This window comes from Lepus europaeus, chromosome 23 (genome assembly GCF_033115175.1).
Source record: "Lepus europaeus isolate LE1 chromosome 23, mLepTim1.pri, whole genome shotgun sequence".
Taxonomy (NCBI): Eukaryota; Metazoa; Chordata; class Mammalia; order Lagomorpha; family Leporidae; genus Lepus; species Lepus europaeus.
In genome coordinates, this window is record NC_084849.1 from 18,727,633 (window position 1) to 18,745,017 (window position 17,385).

Here is a 17,385-nt window from a genome sequence, read left to right on the forward strand (position 1 = left end):
TGGCATTGCAGGCAGTGGCTTAACTGGCTGTGCCAGCATGCGGGCCCCGCCCTTGGGGTTCTTAGCTGAGCCCCGGGTATGCCTTTGACTGCTCTCACTATTAATGCAACATCAGTGCTCCTGTGACGCTGGTGTGGCTGCAGCGTCAGCACCAGGCTGACCCATGGGTGTTCCCTGGGCTACCCTGTGATGTCTGCGTTGTGTTTTTTTGTTAAAGGCGGCAGCAGGGGATGGGTGATGTGACCCTGGGGACCCTTCCTCGCCAAGAATTCTGGTTGAAATGTTTGGCCCAGGTCCCCTGGGACTCTGTGTTGTTTGCTGTCCCTCTCGGCTCTTGAGGGGCAGGGCTGGCAGCATGGGCGAAGCTTGTGGGTAGACAGGAAAGGGGGCTGTCCCTCCATCTTCCTTCTCGGGAGCGAGTCTCGGATCTGGCCTCCTGGAGCCTGCGAGGGGCAGGAGGGCCTGTCTGTGTCTGAGACCCGCACACTCTGGTCGCCTGGGGATGCGACCAGCACCACAGCAGTCATGGTGCACGCACTGAACAGGTGCAGGCCGCTCCGGTCTGATGCGCACCTCTTAACCTTCCTCCACTGCTCTCCCGGGCCACAGCAGAGAGCTGGACTGGAAGAGGAGCAACCGGGACAGAATCCAGCGTCCCGACAGGGACTAGAACCCGGTGTGCCGGCGCCACAGGCGGAGGATTAACCAAGTGAGCTGCGGCTCTGGCTTATATACCCATCTTACAGATGATGAAACTGAGGCACAGAGAGGCAAAGTAACATTAGCTAGCCAGTATGTTGTAGAACTAGGGTTTGAGGGTGGGTATTGTGACACAGTGGGTTAAGTCACTGCTTGTGATGTGGCGTTCCCACTCAGAGTACCTGGTTTGAGTGGTGCTGCTCTGTACTTCTGATCCAGGCTCGTGCTAATGTGTCTGAAAGCGGCAGGTGACAGCTCAGGCACTTGGCTTCCTGCTGTCCCCACGGGAGACCTGGATGGAGCTCCTGGCTCCTGGCTGCAGCCTGGCCTTGCACTGCCTGTTGTTGGCATTGAGGGGGTGAACCAGTGGGTGGAAGATCTGTGTGCCTCTCTGTCACTCTGCCTTTCAAATAAATAAATACATTTTTTTTTTTAAGAACCAGGGTTTGAACCCAGACAATTGGGTCCTAAGTCTGTCACCTGTGTTGTTTTAGAAAATTTTATTTTGGGGGGCTGGCATTGTGGCGTAGCTACAACACTGGCATCCCTATGGGTTGCCGCTGCTGGTTGCTGGCTGCTCACTGCCAATCCAGCTCCCTGCTAATGTGCCTGGGAGAGGAGCAGAAGATGGCCCAAGTGCTTAGGCCCCAGCACCCTCATGGGAGACCTGGATGGAGTAAATGGCTTTTGGCTTCAGCCTGGCCCAGCCTCAGCCACTGCAGCCACTGGGGGAGTGAACCAAAAGATGGAATCTCTCTCTCTCTCTCTGTCTCTCTCTCTCTCTCTCTGTCTGTCTCTTTCTCTCCCTCTCCCTCTGTAACTCTACCTTTCAAATAAATGAACAAATAAATCTTAAAAAATTTTAATTGTGAAATTCATATAACATGCAATTTACCATCATAACCATTTATTTAAGTATTATTTACGTATTTTTGCTTTTTATTCGAAAAGCAGAGGAGAGAGAAAGGTCTCGTCCATGCACTGCTTCACTCCCCAAATGCCCATAACAACCAGGGCTGGGCCAGGCTGAAGCCAGGAGACAGGAACTCCATCCGGGTCCCTCGTGTGGGTGGCAGGGATCCAAGCACTTGGACCATTGTCTGCTGCCTCCACAGTGTGCATTAGCAAAAAGTTAGAATCTGAAGCAGAACCAGAGCTCGATCCCAGGCACTCTGATATTGGATACGGGGATTCCAAGTGGCACTTTTTTATTAATTTATTTTTTAAAATTAACTTATTATTTTTATTTTATTTTTAATTTTTTTTTTTTTTTTTTATTTTTGACAGGCAGAGTGGACAGTGAGAGAGAGACAGAGAGAAAGGTCTTCCTTTTGCCGTTGGTTCACCCTCCAATGGCCGCCGTGGTAGCGCGCTGCGGCCGGCGCACCGCGCTGTTCCGATGGCAGGAGCCAGGTGCTTATCCTGGTCTCCCATGGGGTGCAGAGCCCAAACACTTGGGCCATCCTCCACTGCACTCCCGGGCCACAGCAGAGAGCTGGCCTGGAAGAGGGGCAACCGGGACAGGATCGGTGCCCCGACCGGGACTAGAACCCGGTGTGCCGGCGCCGCAAGGCGGAGGATTAGCCTGTTGAGCCACGGCGCCGGCCTTAATTTATTTTTGACAGGCAGAGTGGACAGTGAGAGAGAAAGAGACAGAGAGAAAGGTCTTCCTTTGCCGTTGGTTCACCCTCCAATGGCCGCTGCAGCCGGCGCACCGCGCTGATCCGATGGCAGGAGCCAGGTGCTTCTCCTGGTCTCCCATGTGGGTGCAGGGCCCAAGGACTTGGGCCATCCTCCTCTGCACTCTCAGGCCACAGTAGAAAGCTGGCCTGGAAGAGGGGCAACCGGGACAGAATCCGGCGCCCCGACCGGGACTAGAACCCGGTGTGCCAGCACCGCTAGGCAGAGGATTAGCCTGTTGAACCATGGCGCCGGCCTAAAATTAACTTATTTTTAAAAATTATTTTAATTTTAAAAAATTTTTTTAAAAATTATTTTAATTTAAAAAAAATTTTTTTAAAAATTAAAATTTTAAAAAGTAATGTTTTTAAATATTTATTTATTTATTTGAAAGGCAGAGTTACAGAGAGGCAGAGGTAGAGAGGAGAGAGGAGAGAGAGAGAGAGAGAGAGAGAGAGAGAGAGAGAGAGAGAGGTCTTCCATTCACTGGTTCACTCCCCAGACGGCCACAATGGCCGGAGCTGCACCGATCCGAAGCCAGGAGCCAGGAGCTTCCTCTGGGTCTCCCACACGAGTGGAGGGGCCCAAGGACTTGGGGCATCTTCCACTGCTTTCCCAGGCCATAGCAGAGAGCTGGATCGGAAGTGGAGCAGCCGGGTCTCGAACCTGTGCCCATATGGGATGCAGAAACTTCAGGCAGCGCTGCCTCCGCCCTCCCCAGCACTTTTCCTTCTGTACCTAACGCCATCCCCCACCAACCCCCAGCCCCACCCCGTCGGCTAATGTTTTAAAGTCACACCACCTTTGTATGCAGGTCTGTGTATTGCTACTGTAAATTGAAACACTCAGCCACGCTGGCCATAAATGCAAGGTTGCTTCAGAAACACAAAGGAAACCAGCAACTCCCAGTCTCCCTGTGACTCAGTGCTGCTTTCGCTGTGTGTGTGGAGCCGGCCGGAGGCCTCGCTGTCCCCTTGTGCAGTGGGCAGGGTGCAGAAGGGTTGGAGTCAGGCCAGCGTCTCGGCGACACTCTCTCCTGCCTGGGCCGCTTCTCTCTCCATGAATCAGTCCTCTTGAGGTCCAGTCCTCGGGCTGTGTGCCCTCCACGTCCATCAGAGCAGAGGTGAGGGAAGCGCCCAGGGAGAGAGGGACAGGGGTCTGAGGGGCCATCGCGGGAGGCTGGCGTTTGGCTTGAAGGTGTTGGGGTAACTGGAATCCAGGGCTTTCCTTGCCCCATAGAACCTCAGGAAGACCAAAGAGGCTTTTATCTACCAGGGCACTGAGCCGGGATGGGGCCCTGCCAAGGTCAGCTCCGAGGCTGGGCACAGAAGCCGGAGGGCACAGGCCTGGCAGTGAGCAGCCAGGGAGGAGAGGGAGCTGCTGCTTCAGGGTCCTTGTGGGGTGAGCGTCCATGTCCTGGATCCTTGGGTGCCTGGCGTGGAGGTCAGTGTTCTGTGTGCTGGTCGCTCCGCACCTGCTTCCGCCTGCTGTGTGAACTTGGACAAGTCCCTTGATGTCTCTGAGGTCCCTTGGTGCACCTGTCTAATTAATTCATCTGGGAAGTGCTCATGTGGCCCCTGCTGTGGGCCGGGCTCCGTGCAGGCGCTGTAGGGAACCCAGCAGCTAAAACGCCTTCCCTCTTGGGGTTTCTGGGCTGGAGGAACGGTGGACGTGGCAATGACGGACAAGGAGAGCGGGGTGCTGTGAAGACCGGCTGAGGGGTCGCCTCAGGTTTTTCCGAGCACACAGTAACAAAGGACTGTGGTCTGGGTGGTTTGAAGCAGCTGAGATCGGCTCTTCCACAGTGTGGAGCCCGGAAGTGCTGGTGGGGCCACACTCTTGGCAGCTTCAAATAGAGACCTTCCCTTCCTCTTCCTGCTTCCGGCGGCTCCCGGAAGTCCTCAGTGTTCTTCCTCTGTAGCTCACTGTGTCTGCTCCGTTTCTTTTTTTTTTTTTTTTCTTTGACAGGTAGAGTTATAGACAGTGAGAGAGAGAGACAGAGAGAAAGGTCTTCCTTCCATTGGTTCACTCCCTCAATGGCCACCATGGAAGCCAGGTGCTTCTTCCTGGCCTCCCATACAGGTATAGGAGCCCAGGCACTTGGGCCATCCTCCACTGCCCTCCCGGGCCACAGCAGAGAGCTGGACTGGAAGAGGAGCAACCGGGACTAGAACCTGGTGCCCATATGGGATGCCGGCGCTGCAGGCAGAGGATTAACCAAGTGAGCCACGGCGCTGGCCCCTCTTCCCCGTTTCTTGTGAGTACGCCAGGCCCCAGGTTAGGGTCGGCCCCGATCCGGTATGGACTCATTAAGGCCTAAACGACAGCACCTGACAGCACTCCAAGGTCATGTGCTGAGATTCCAGGCAGATGTGAGTTGTGGTGGTGGTGGTGGGGACACCGTTCCACCCCCTCTCCCGAGGAGGGGCCGGGCGTGCGTGCGTGCGTGTGTGTGTGTGTGGTGGGGTGGAACAGCATGTGCAAAAGCTTTTCTGCGGGAGCGTAAGCAAGAGGCCCATGTACTTGGAGCAGGTTCAGCAGAGGGGCTGGTGGGGGCTGAAGGGGCTGGGTTTGGGGGCCTGGGGTACAGAGCCCTGGAAAGGGGTTTGGACCTCATTATAAATGCCTCGCGATCGGGGTCGGGGGTTTAGGAGAGGCAGGATGGGACTGGATATCCTTTTGGAAAAATGTCATTCTAGCTGGGAAGGGCCATGCCACGGACTGGCAGGGCTCCGCTTCGGGGTTTTCCCCAGGCATACTGAGTTTCCTTCTGTGTTTGTGTCCTGAGACCCCTTGCAGGAAGGGAGGGCAATACTATTGGCTGTTGAGGAACCGGAGGCCCAGAGAGGGTCAGCGGTTTCCCCAAGGTCACCCAGCAAACATGTGCGGAGCTCCAGGCCCCCGGAGCTCCAGGCCCCCGTCTCCCGCTCGTGTCTCGAATGCTCGGCACACCTGGAGGTGAGGGCCGTCCTCAAGGATGGCTGGGTTTCCATGGAAACGCCCAGGATGGGGTGCAGGTGTAAAATCAACTGTGGTGTTTAGTTGCCCCCTCTCAGAGGTGGGGTAGCGACTGGGCGAGCAGTATGGCAGCTTCAGCCACTTGGTGAGTGTGGAATTAATTCCCCACTCCATGTGACTGGCTGCCAGCCTTCCTGTTCAGAACAGAGGTCCCCAGCAGAAGCAGCAGGCAAGAGCGGCCAGCACTGACCTGGCCGCCTATCAGAGGGTTGCGGTGGACTCTTGGCTCCAGGCCCACGGGAAGTGGCAGAGTCACCGTGGCTGCCCAGGCCCTGGGGGGTGCTGCTGTTTGGACTTCCTGAACCGACACTCACTTGGCAATGAACTTTCTTCCTGTCGGAAAGACACAATGGGTATCTGTTAGGAGGACACATCCCAAAGTGTGAACGCGTCCACTTTCCCACCAAGGGGACATCAATCAGGTGCCTTTGGGAAGGGAGCGAGGATTCTGATGGCCTCCCGAGAGAGCCACCTGGTGGCTGCGGGGTGAGAGGTGAGGTGCTTGTTTCCCGCTCAGCCTCTGGTTTCTGTGGGTCTCCGTCTCAGTGCCCACAAAGAGAGACAGAGATAGGAGAGGAGCAGGAGGAAGAGAGAATGGGATGGGAGGCGGGACCGATGTTGCTCCTCTCCAGCACGAGCAGGAGCCACGCCCTCTGGAAGACCCTGGCCCTGGAGGGTTTTTCTCCAGCTGTGTTTGGAGAGGGTGTGGGGCCGTCCTCTGGGGGGAGGCTGAGCTCCCGCTGGTGTGGACTGTTCACCTAGCAGTGGGGACAGGCAGTGTGTGTGTGTGTGTGTGTGTGTATGAGATGAGGACGGGGGTGTGCCGTGGCAGACAGGGGTTGAGTCTGGTCTGGATCTGACCGCTGCTCTCTTTTCTCCTTGGGTGAAAGGCCGTGACCGGAAGGCATTACAGCCTCCCTGTAGAGCTCTGGGCCCCCAGAATTTCAAGGTCATGTTGGTTCCGTTGTGGACATTCAGACTCTGGTTTGGGGCTCTGTGGAGCGGAGGACGCTGGGCTGCCCTAGGGATGGCTCTGTGGAGCGGGGGACGCTGGGCTGCCCTAGGGATGGCTCTGTGGAGCGGGGGACGCTGGGCTGCCCTAGGGATGGCTCTGTGGAGCGGGGGACGCTGGGCTGCCCTAGGGATGGCTCTGTGGAGCGGGGGACGCTGGGCTGCCCTAGGGATGGCTCTGTGGAGCGGGGGACGCTGGGCTGCCCTAGGGATGGCTCTGTGGAGCGGGGGACTCTGGGCTGCCCTAGGGATGGCTCTGTGGAGCGGGGGACGCTGGGCTGCCCTAGGGATGGCTCTGTGGAGCGGGGGACGCTGGGCTGCCCTAGGGATGGCTCTGTGGAGGGAGGGACTCTGGGCTGCCCTAGGGATGGCTCTGTGGAGCGGGGACTCTGGGCTGCCCTAGGGATGGCTCTGCGGAGCGGGGGACGCTGGGCTGCCCTAGGGATGGCTCTGTGGAGCGGGGGACGCTGGGCTGCCCTAGGGATGGCTCTGCGGAGCGGGGGACTCTGGGCTGCCCTAGGGATGGCTCTGTGGAGCGGGGGACTCTGGGCTGCCCTAGGGATGGCTCTGTGGAGGGAGGGACTCTGGGCTGCCCTAGGGATGGCTCTGTGGAGCGGGGGACGCTGGGCTGCCCTAGGGATGGCTCTGTGGAGCGGGGGACTCTGGGCTGCCCTAGGGATGGCTCTGCGGAGCGGGGGACGCTGGGCTGCCCTAGGGATGGCTCTGTGGAGGGAGGGACGCTGGGCTGCCCTAGGGATGGCTCTGCGGCAGATGGTGCCCTTGGTGTCCTCGGGTTCCAAATCCATGCATCCTATCGCCTGTGGGTGAAAGTGCTTGGGAGAACAGCCGTGCCTGAGCTGAACATGTGCAGACGCGTTTCTCTTGCTACCAGTCCCTAAATAGTACTCTATCACAGCTCCTCACACAGCGTTCACACTGCACCAGGTGCCGTGTGGGGTCCAGAGACGTCTGACAGCACACAGGCCGACGACACAGGTGCCGTACAGACGCTATACCATTTCCTATAAGGGACTTGAACATCCAAGGGTTTTTGTATCCTCAGGAGTCCTGGAACCCATCCCCCATGATTACTGAAGGACACCGTATAAGTGTATTCACTTCATCCATCCATGCACCCACCCACCCACCCACCCATCCACCCATCCACCCACCCACCCACCCATCCATCCACCCACCCATCCACCCACCCATTCATCCACCCACCCATCCACCCACCCATTCATCCACCCACCCATCCATCCACCCACCCACCCACCCATCCACCCATCCACCCACCCATCCATCCACCTACCCACCCACCCACCCACCCATCCATCCATCCATGCATCCATCTACCTGTCCATCCACCCATCCATCCATGCGTCCATCTCTCCACGGCAAGCCCAGATGATGTACAGCCTCATGTGGATGGGCCCTCATATTATCGTCCACCTTTTGTTGTTTGAGCACCTGCCGTGGGCCTGGTCCTGGGCAGGCTTCAGAGACCACGAGATGGGAGGAAGATGCCTCTTGCCCTCTGGAGATCACAGCCCAGAGCGGGGGTCAGCCAGCTTCAAGTACCAGGCAGGGAACGTTTTTGGCTTTGCTGATGTAGTTCAGCTGACAACGTATTTGGGTATCAGACCCAAAGGTAGGGAGGGCGAGAGGCCAGGAGCAACTCGGCTGTGATCCCCATTCCGCAGCTGAGCAAACTGAGGTTGCAGGAGGGAAACTGGCTTGTCCATAGCCAAGCAACTGGAAGTTGGCGGAGCTGGGATTTGAACCTGGGTCTTCCTCACTCCCTACACGTGGTGCTGGCCCAGCATGCTCCCCACTTCCCCCTGAAAGGAGCAGGGGTGTTCACACACACACACACACACATACACACACCCGCCGTGGCACTCAGTTCTTTGGCTAGCTCAGTATTTGTGTCTTGAGAGTCACGCTGCCCTCCCTTGCTGTCCCCATTGTCACTGAACTTGTCCAGGCCACCCCTGGAGGGTGCAGGGGCCTCCTTGCTGGCTCGCAGCCTCCCTCCTGGCCTGTGTGCAGTGTGCTTCCTCGTGGGCCCCAACTCTGCTGAAGCCCCCTCCCCTGGTTCACAGCAGGGAGTCCAGGCTCCTTCTGCAGATGCTGGCCTGGCATTGATTCTTCGGTTGATATCTGAGTGCTGCCTCCCCGGGCAGCCTGGACAGTCTGCTTTGTCCCTGTGTCCCCCATGCTTGGAACAGCACCGGGGACACAGTAGGTACTTGGCTAACGTATTTGCGCAGTGACTGATCCTAGTGAGGATGACCAGCTGCAAGTGCGGGCCTTGCCCCGCCTCCCACTCCTTGCAAGTGTAACCAGGGAGCTTAGGCTGTCTGGTTTTTATTAAAATATATTTTCATTTTATTTAAAAGGCAGAGACACAGAGAGACATCTCCCGTCCCCTGGTTCACTTTCTGAATGCCTACAACAGCTGGGCTGGGTCAGGGCAAAGCTGGGAGCCAAGAACTCCATCTGGGTCTCCCCCGCGGGTGGCAGGGACCCAAGTACCTGAGCAGTGTGCACCAGCAGCAGGCAGAGCCAGGGCTCAAACCCAGGCTTGCGATGGATGGTGAGCGTCCGTCCCAAGTTGCATCTTAACCACAGTTCCAGTGAGATTCTGGAGTTCTGAGCCCCAGGAATTCAGGCCTGGCCAGGGCTCTGGGGGCACCAGTGGGCGGGGAGCTGACCCTGAGCCGCAGGGCAGGGAGGGGCGCTGGGTGGGGAAGCAGCTATTTGGGATGCATTCCTGAAGCTTAGCCCCAGGGCCCCCTCCCCACGCCCTGTTGTCTCAGCTCCAGCGTCCACGGTGCTGGGAGTGTGCACAGGGACTTCAGCCAAGGGGCTTCTTGTTTTTCTGAGATTTGAACAAAAATAGGGCTGTGCTCTGAAAAGCGCAGCTCCAGGGGACGTCCTCCAGGGGGCTTTGGGCTCCTGGCAGGGCGCTTTTCTAGCTCTTTGTTAAACGTTCAAAAACATTTTTCGAGACAAGGTCACAGGCTCCCGACAGCAGGCAGAAGAAGCGTCACCCAGAACCAGGATTCTCAGACCCGCACCAGGAGATGCTGGGCTGGCTGGCAGGGGCTTGGTTTTGGATCCGGGTGGGGATGGGTGTGTTTGTTTTCCCTGCGATGATTAATTTTCTTATTGTTTGTGTTTTTGTTGTGATCCAACCACAGATGTATATACAGCTCTGCAGTTTGCTTTTTTCACTTAAAACAATCATGCGGATAGCTGGGTGGTACACTTGCATTCCCAGCTCTGTAAACCTCAGATGGGACCTCTGCATATGGTCGCCAAAGAGGAGAATGCCAGGATCTGTTCCAACAGTCCCCGGCCTTTGGGCATTTAGCTTGTTTCAGGTTTCTCAGTCCCTCTTTCTAGCCCCGTGCCCCTGGTGCCCCCTGCTCCCAGCTCTCCGCCCTGGGGTGCTGTGTGTTTGTCAGTGTTCCTGCCCCAGGATCTTTGCATAGGCTCTTGCCTCTGGTTCTCCGTTGTACCTTCTTGCTGTGCCCCCCTTGCCATCACTGTCATTTGTGCTGAAACCGTTCTTTGGTTTCTCTTTGAGTTCTGGGAGCTACCTGAGGCTGGGGGCATTAGCTGCCTGCCTGCGCACCTGCCTGCAGCTCCAGGACCCTGAGCTGTCCAGGGCAGTTGGTTTCGTGCCTCTACACGCTCATTCTTGCATTGAGAAGAGGGGGCCTCAGTTTCCTTTGTCTTTAGAAGACATAGGTGGGAGACTAAACTTTGATTCCAGCCCCCGGAGCATGGGGCACAGATGACCATGACCCCTACAGACACACCACGCCCCAGTCCTCCAGCCCTGGCGATGACACCCTGTAGGCTGACGGAGTCACATGACCATGGCAGGCACCATGGAGGGCCACGGAGGGCATCCCTGCCATGAGCAGAGCCTACCGTGTGCCAGGCACCGTGCAAGCGCTTTGCACGCCTTCCCTCTTTTAATCATCGCAGCAACCCCCTGAGAGGCTGCTAACACCCCCCGGTGATGCAGCAGAGGACACGGCGGCTCCCAGAGACGTGTGCCTTTGCCCCTGCGTCACACGGCTTCTACATGGCCGAGGCAGGATGGGAGTCCAGGCAGGAATGTTCTGGGGTCTGTGCCCTCCCCGCCTCACCCCACAAATGCACGCACCTGCCAAGCCACACACCTCGCTCACACCCCCCACCCCGACTCGCTGTCTTCCTCACCATCCACGGCTCCACACTCCTCTGGCCCTTCATAAGCACAGAGGCGCTCAGCTCCCAGCCACCCCGCACGCCACGCCCAGCCTGACGGGCAGAGCCGACCAGCGAATGGCGGCCATTGTGCACGCGTGTGTCCAAGCATACACATGCGTCCTCTGTCCAGCCAGCCACCTGGAAGCATGTCCTCGCTCCATACGCACACAAGCCAGTGCGTGCCGGGGGTGTGCATATGTCCACGCTGGCTGTAGCCTGGCACTGTAGCGTCAGCTTTGGGCTGCGGAGCTGTGGTCCCAGCATGAGGACACCTCCGGGGCGACAACAAGCGTGGCACAGCAGGTGCTGGCTCGCACCTTGCCCAGCCTTGCCCTCCGCTGCAGGGTGGAGTAGGACAGCCGCCCGTGGTGACCCGGCCTGGTGAGTGAGTTCTGGCCTTGGACTTCGGCCATGGGCTGGATTGCTTCTTCTCACCTTGGGCAGGGCCCGGGGCTTGATGGGTGAGCTGGACACTGAGCTCCTGGCTGGCTGGGGACACTGAGTGAGGCCCAGGTCACAGAGCCAAGGTCACACGCCAGGGTCAGAGTCTCCCCTCGCCCCGCCTACTGCAGGCAGCCCCCCCACTTTATTTTGGAGGCCGGTCCCCTCTCCTCGCTCCTGCCAGACCCCCACCCCAAGCGGTTCAGCCTTTTGGGCCCTGGCATTTGACAAGCTGCGTCACCTGCCACCAGGCACTTAGTCTCTTTAAGCCTCAATTTCCTTCTTCCTCAAGTAGGAAAAATAACAATACTTGTAGTCACTGGGTGACCCCAGGGGATCGGGAAGATGTTGGTGCCAGGCTTATTTTAGGGCTGGGATGTGTATAACCATGGAGCACAGCCTGGCTTCCTTGCTGAGTTGTTTCCTCTGGTGTGTGTTGGGGGCTGTTGGGCCCTGGGGGTCTCCTTGCCCCTTCCCGTCCCCTCCCACCTGTTCTTGTCCCTTCCTGGGCATGATGACGTCAGCATTTAGGGGCTGGGCCTGGGGGACCAGGGCTCCAGCAAGACCCCACCCTGGGCATGAGTGGCTGGCTCTGAGGTTTAGGGATGTTGGCTTCATGGGGTGAGGGCAGGGGGCTGAGCTGAGGGGTTCCTGAAGAACTGGGTTCTTTCTTTTTTTAAAGATTTATTTATTTATTTGAAAGGCAGAGTTACAGAGAGGCAGAGGCAGAGAGAGAGAGAGAGAGAGAGTGGTCTTCCATCCGCTGGTTCACTCCCCAGATGGCCGCAATGGCCATAGTTGGGCTGATCTGAAGCCTGGAGCCAGGAGCTTCTTCTGACTCCCCCATGTGGGTGCAGGGGCCCAAGGACTTGAGCCATTTTCTGCTGCTTTCCCAGGCCATAGCAGAGAGCTGGATCAGAAGTGGAGCAGCCGGGATGTGAACCGGTGCCCATGTGGGATGCCGGCACTGCAGGGGGAGGCTTAACCTGCCTTGCCATAGCACAGGCCATTAGAATCGTTATTTTTAAAAATCTATTGATTTTCATTTTTTTCTGAAAGGCAGAGAGACAGAGATCTTCCATCTGCTGGCTCACTCCCAAATGCCCACAACAGCCAAAGCCAGGATGCTGGAACTCAGTCGAGCTCTCCCATGTGGGTGGCAGGGACCCAGGTCCTTGAGCCACTATCTGCTGCCTCGCTAGGTGCACACTGGCAGGAAGCTGGATTGGAAATGGAGGAGCCAGGACTTAAACCGGGCACTCTGATATGGGATGTGGGCATCCCAGGTGGCGACTGGACTGCAGGGCCAAGTGCCGGGCCGTAGTCACTGACGCGGCAGAGGTTGGATGGGAGCCTGAGCCACGCGAGCCACTCCCCAAGGCTATCTCCTTGCCAGGGACGGCTCCATCTCTCACAGCCCTGCCTGCCCTTCCTGCCACCTGCCTGGAAGCCAGCCGTTCTCACCTGGGTGAGCAGGACGGGGGCCGCTGCCATGTGAGACGCGCTCCCTGGGGAGTGGGGACTTGCAGAGCTCCTGGCAGGCGGGCGGCAACTCCACCCTCCCCACGCAGGGAAGCAGATCAGAGCGCAGGGGAGGCAGGGGGAGGCAGGGGGCCTCAGATGCTCCGGTGTGTGATCTCAGCCCTGCGAGATCTGCCCTTGCTGCCCTCCTTCAGTCCAACCATAAATGCAGACATTGCTGTCTTTTTTTTTTTTTTTAAGATTTATTTATTTATTATTTAAAAGGCATGGCTGCAGTGGCTGGAGCTGAGCCTATCCCAAGCCAGGAGCCAAGAGCTTCTTCTGGGTCTCCCACGTGGGTGCAGGGGCCCAAGCACTTAGGCCATCTTCTGCTGCTTCCCCAGGCGCATTAGCAGGGAGCTGGATAGGAAGTGGAGCAGCCAGGACTGCCCATGTGGGATGCTGGCACTACTGGCGGCGGCTTAGCCTGCTACGCCATAGTGCTGGGCCCTGTGCAGACATTTCTATGGCTTCCATACTCTGAGCTGTTTTCTGACTTGAGATTATGGTTTTCCCATGGCCAACTCCCTCTGATCCTTGGGGTCATTCCATTGGAATATCACCTTCTCCAAGAAGCGTCCCAAACTGTGGGCACTCTGGTTCACATCACAGACTCTGTTCTGGTCACCTCCCTTGTCACGTGCGGCCACCTGTGTCTCACTGCCTTGGCTCAGCCATTGTCCATCTCTCCGGTACCCCGCTTAGACTCTGGGCTCCATGTCAATGTGGACCCCAGCATACAAGTTCACCACTGTCTCCCCATCACTGAACATGGGGGCAAGAAATCTCTTGGGTCAAATTATAAAAATATGCAGCTTTCCAAAACTCGGCAGCCTCACACTGTTTCGGTCGTCAGTGGCTGGCAGGCCCCTCTCACAGCAGGACATGTCTCACCAGGGTGTCTGGACACCTCAGGGAGGAGCTGCTATTATGAGCAGGTGCGTTCTTTGTGAGTCAGTGGCTCCAGGAAAGCAGGTGTCCTGGCCTGGGCCCAACCAGAAGCAAGACTGGAGGGAGGAGCCAAGGGCGTGCGATTTCTCAGGGTGGGTGTGTGTGGGGAACCCCACCAGGGTGTGCTAAGGAGCTGGCGCCTCTGTGGGCAGCTGGAGCCCACTTGTGCGGGGAACCTCTGGCCAGGGACTGTGTAACAGCCTCCCAGTGGTCCCGCCTGAGCGGGAGGGAGCTGGGGAATTTGTCCCCCGGCAGCAGGAAGTTGTCTACCGGTGCTGCTTGGGCCTGCCATGACCCTGGTGGGTGATGTGCACAGGGTTGGGGGGGGGGGCGCACTTGATGAGGGCCTGGCTGGTTCCAGCAGGCAGAGAGCAGTTGTGGCGCAGGTGAACCAGAGCTCAGAGGCTGTGACGAGAGAGTGGTGTCCCCATCCCTGTGTCAGCCCGCCCAAGACCTAGGTGGACACAAGAGAATCTGTGAGCCCAGGAAGGTTGTTTTCTTGGGTTCACCTTCTGAAGATGAATTTTACAGCGATCCGAGCACCTGCTGTATACACTCTCCAGGCCTCTTTGCTTCCTGGTGTCCTTTGGGGACTGGGTGGGGAGCTGGGGACAAAGCAGTCCCTCCTCCTGCTCCCCTGGTGCTCTCCTCACTTGCACAGCAGCTGAGCAGCCTGGCTCTGTGGGGCTGCTGCTTCCTCCCCGGGTCTCTAAATGATTAATAATTGCACCAGTGATGAGGCCCTCGGTGGCCGCTGGCGCTTTGCACAGCTCTTTGCATCTGTGATCGCTTTGAGGCCTCATGAAAACATGTGAGGTGCAGCCCCTTGGTTCTGCCTTCTATTATTATTACTATTACTATTATTACTGTTTGAAAGGGAGAGGCAGAGGGAGCTCCTGTCTTCTGGTTCACTCCCTCATGCCTGCAACAGCCGGGGCTGAGCCATGCTGAAGCCAGAAGCCAGCAACTCCATCGGGTCTCCCAGGTGGGCGGCAGAGACCCAAGCACTTGAGCCATCACCTGCTGTCTCCCAGGGTGCGCAGTAGCAAGAAACTGGAATCAGGGCAGAACTGGGACTTTCGAGTCCCAGGCCCCCTGGTGCGTCTATGCCAGGCAGCGACTTAACCGCCTGGGTTCCCTTTGATTGACGTGGCAGCTAGGAGCAGTGGAGATGGCCGTCTCTGGGGGTGTGGGTTTGGAAGGTTCTACAGAGGGACAGAGGCAGGGCGAGGAGCCCGGGGCTCCCGGCTGATCTTAGTAACTGGTGATTAAGCCGGGCAAAGTGAGGGTCTGGGAGAACCGCAGGCAGCCGGTGTTTATCCGACCCGAGGAGACATTGCAGCGTCTTCTGTCACAGGGCCAGGGACGCTCGCATTCCCGGGGGCTCTTCCGAGAGCAGATGGCAGGGCCAGAGGTCCCCTGGAGGTCTCTCCGAGGACTCGCGGACATTCGAGAGCTTCCTTGCTGGCGGTAGAACAGCAAGGATGCTTTGATCGGGTCCTTGTGTGTCTCTTACAGAGATCTAAGTTAAGGGTTTGGGTGTGGGGGAGACTGGACCCTCCCCGACGTGAGCATCGCGGCATTTTGCTTTGCCTCTGGCTGGGCTCCTGGCGTGGCATCCTGAGTTCCTCACAGGGATGTCACTCACGTGAGACTTGCACAAGAGGATTTTATTAATGTTTTTAAAGATGTAGTTATTTATTTATTTGAAAGATTTACAGAGAGACAGAGAGAGAGACAGAGAGAGAGAAGGCTTCCATTCACTGTTTCATTCCCCAAATGGTTACAGTGGCTGGAGCTGAGCCGATCCAAAGCCAGGAGCCAGGAGCTTCCTCAGGGTCTCCCACATGGGTGCAGGGGCCCAAAGACTTGGGCCATCCTCCTCTGCTTTCCCAGGCCATAGCAGAGAGCTGGATTGGAAGTGGAGCAGCCGAGACTCGAACTGGCGCCCATTTGGGATGCTAGCACTTCGTGTGGTGGCTTTACTTCCTATACCGCTTTTAAAAGAGAACTTTCTAAAGAGAAGTGTAGGGGCTGGTGCTGTGGCATAGTGGGTTAAGCTGCAGCCTGCAGTGCCAGCATCCCTGTGAGTGCTGGTTTGAGTCCTGGCTGCTCCACTTCCAATCCAGCTCTCTGCTAATGGCCTGAGAAAGCAGTAGAAGATGGCCCAGGTCCTTGGGCTCCTGTACTCACGTGGGAAACCTGGAAGAAGTTCCTGGCTCCTGGCTTCGGTCTGGCCCAGCCTTGGCTGTTATGACCATTTGGGGAGTGAACCAGCAGATGGAAGACCTCTCTCTTTCTGTGTATATCCCGTCACTGTATCATTTTGCCTTTCAAATTAATAAACTAAATCATAAAAAAAGAGTACTGCCTGGTTTGGGAAGGCTTCATTTAGTTTTTTAAAATTACTTACTTGAAAGACAGAACAGCAGAGAGAGGGGACAGAGATCTTTCATCCCCTGATTCACTGCCCCCCACAATGCCCACAGTGACCAGGGTTGGGATGACCAAAGCTGGGAGCCTGGAGCTTCATCTGGGTCTCCCACGTTGGGGGCAGGGGCCCGACTCCTTGAGCCATCACCTGCTGCCTCCCAGGGTGAGCATTTGTAGGAAAGTTGGGTCAGGAGCCAGAGCTGGGGATCAAACCCAGGGACTCTGATGGGGGATGCAGGCTTCGCAGCCCGTGTCTTAACCGCTCTACCTAACGCCCGCCCACCTTAAAACTGAACTTTGGCTTGTTTATCTGGCCAGGCGGCATCATCTCAAGTTCCCCGAGTGTAGGCGTGGACACCCTGGCTCCCATCCCTCCCTCCCTGCCCCCGTCCCTGGCCCCGCCCCCGAGAATGGATTTAAAACTCTTCAGTTAAGTTTTATGTTTCTCGCCCCGAAACCCTTTGTAAGAGCCAGAGCAACACGTGCGGAAGGGTTGGTTCTATTCGTTTTTATCCGGTCTCTGCACCAGCAGAATCCCAGGAGCAATCTTGGCGGGCTGCGGAGGCGGCCTTCAACCTTGACCTGTGTGGCTCCGCCCAGCCTGTACAGGACCCGGCGTCGCTCTGCCGGGTCTCTATATAACCCTGGCCCTGTGGATGGAGGGTTTCCTGGCGCCCCGCGTGCCTGTCGGGACTGGGGTCTGGGAGTGGGAGGGGTGGTCGCAGACACTTTGGTGGGCTCCAGTGGAAACAGCCGCCGACGCTGTGCCCGTGAGCTGTGCCTCGTTGCTAGGGGTGGGGGTATCTGTAAGCAGGACCCTTTGTTAACCCCAAGCCCCCAACCTCGCCTCAGGGTGTCCCCTGCGTTTAGGAAGAGGGCCCCACTCATCCTCCCAGCCGGGGAGTGACCAGCGCTTGCCTTGCATCAGGCCGGATGCAGGGGTCGCCAACCGTGTGGCCCTCGTCTCCCCGTGGGGAGCAGGGTGAGACCGAGGTGCTGAGATGAGGGATTCGGGCACCAGCTCCGCCCCTTCCCCACCACGTGACTTCTTCTCTCTCAGCCTCAGTTTCTCACTGTCTGCTGTCCACTGCGCATTGTCCAGCAGGGTGCCCGGCCTCCTGAGCGCTGGGCACGGGGCTGGGGTGGCACAGGCTGTGTTGAGTTCAGTTCGCTGACCATTGACACTCAGACTTGAGGGGCTGCCAGCAGAGCTCAATGCCAGGACCTACCTCATCGTACTGGATGCACTCAAGGCACAGAGGACCAACCCGGGCAAAGAGCTCCACGGGTCCGCTCCATGCTGCCTCCTCCAGGAAGCCCTCCCCCTTTCTCTCCCCAGCCCAGAGAAGCTCTGTGTTTCTT

General features: G+C 57.5%; 1 protein-coding gene across 1 annotated transcript in view; it reads left to right on the plus strand.

The window, feature by feature from the left end:
• KIAA1671 (KIAA1671 ortholog) overlaps positions 1-17,385 on the plus strand; it is a 193,052-nt gene that overhangs the window by 19,297 nt on the left and 156,370 nt on the right. The window lies entirely within an intron of this gene.